The 1,933-nt window shown below is 40.1% G+C and overlaps 1 protein-coding gene across 1 annotated transcript in view; it reads right to left on the minus strand.

Moving 5' to 3' along the window:
• Styx (serine/threonine/tyrosine interacting protein) overlaps positions 1–1,933 on the minus strand; it is a 46,686-nt gene that overhangs the window by 5,486 nt on the left and 39,267 nt on the right. The gene's annotated exons all lie outside the window — the stretch shown is intronic.

Below are 1,933 nucleotides of genomic sequence, written 5' to 3' on the forward strand. Positions count from 1 at the left end.
ACATAATGATTTCTTACATCTCATTGTTGCAATGGGTCCACCTGTATCCCTATTTAAATGATTTGTTTTTTCCCTTCCCCTCCACAAATTATACCAACATCAAATACGATGAAAGCAGGGGCTATACCGTGGGGGAAATTTATAGGATTTTATCTGTGTATTAGCATCTAAATTTCTAAAATAATTTCCTTAAACTTTAGTATTTAAAAGTCAGCATTTTCCTGGGTGCCAATGGCTCATGCCTATAATCTTAGCTACTCAGGAGACTGAGACCTGAGGATTGTAGTTTGAAGCTAGCCCAAGGCAGGGAAGCCTCCGAGACTCTTATCTCCAGTAAACTTTCAAAAAGCAGAAAGTGGACTCTTATCTCCAGTACACTTTCAAAAAGCAGAAAGTGGAGCTGTGACTCAGGAGGGTATATCATTAACCTTGAGCAAAAAAGCTTAGTTACAGTGCCCAGGCCCTGAATTCAAGCCCCACGACCTGCCCGCTCCCTCCAGTCAACATTTACTTCTGAGTATTCTTTTGGGTAGAAATCACCTATTTGGGGAAAATTGACATTCCTTATGTTGAACTTAACACAAACTACATTGAAAAAATGTATTTGCTAACAATAATTATTAGTTTTAAAAGGATGCACTATTTTAAATATTTTATTCAGGCAAAAATCACTGACGATACCAATCATTCTTTGTTACAGCATATTATGGAAAAAACAACAGGCTCACTTAATCTTCTTAAAACTACAGTAATTAAAAGATCATTATGCACTAACCAGTGACTCGTGCCTGTAATTCTAGCTATTCAAGAGTATAAGATGAGGATGGAGGTTTGGAGTCAGCCGGGGCAGACACATTGCTGAGACTTTTATCTCCAGTTAGCTACCAAAAATCCAGAAGTGGAGGTATATCTTTTGTAGTAGAATGCCAACCTTGAGCAAAAAAGACTAACAAAAACAAAATGTGGGAACTGGAAACCATTAGCTCATGGTATAATCATAGCTACTAAGGAGGCTGAGATCTGAGGTTGTGGTTCAAAGCTGCCTGGGCAGAAAAGTCCATGAGACCCTTTACCTCCAATTAACCACCCAAAAGCCAGAAATGGAGCTATAGCTCAAGTGTTAGAGCACTAGCCTTGAACAAAAATTTCAGAGACAGCACGTGGCCCTACGTTCAATCCCCAGGACAGACATACACACATAATACATACACCCCAGAGGGGTTATGGAAAAACTGAAGAAATAATTTCCTATATCCCACCAGGACATTTCTTATCATACTGTTTTCCAAAACTAGGTTTTTTTAAAGTACTGGGCCAGCTGACAGAGACTGGAGTTGTCAACCCTGAGCAATTTATGAGTAAGTATTGTATAGCTTTTTTTTTTTTTAATAAGAATTTGAACTCCTTCCAAACCTGTTATTTGTTTGTTCATTTGGCTAGAATTTATCAACAGATTAGCTATTTCTCATCTAAATGTGTAACATGGGTAAATTGCTTTTCAACAGTGGAATTTATTTTGTTTTGCAAAAATAAACTATTTTTAGCTATGCACTGGTGGCTCACACCTGTAATCCTACTCAGGAGGCTGGTATCTGGTGGTTCAAAGCCAATCCCTACAGGAAAGTCCCTGAGACTCTTACCTCCAGTTAACCACCAGAAAACTGGAAGAGGCACTGTGACACAAAATAACTACCACCACCACCACCAAAAAAAAAAAAAAAAGGAAAATAGAAAAATTTGGTCAAGGGGCTGGTAGTGGTAGAGTGCTTGCCATGCAAACCAGAGGCCCTGGGTTCCATTCCTCAGCACCACATAAGCAAAAAGAAAAAAGCCGGAAGTGGCGCTATGGCTCAAGTGGTAGAGCGCTAGCCTGGAGCTGAAGAGCTGAGGGACAACGCCCAGGCCCAGAGTTCAGGCCCCACGACTGGACCCA

Source organism: Dipodomys ordii, unplaced genomic scaffold (assembly GCF_000151885.1).
Source record: "Dipodomys ordii isolate 6190 unplaced genomic scaffold, Dord_2.0 Scaffold16, whole genome shotgun sequence".
NCBI classification, from domain to species: domain Eukaryota; kingdom Metazoa; phylum Chordata; class Mammalia; order Rodentia; family Heteromyidae; genus Dipodomys; species Dipodomys ordii.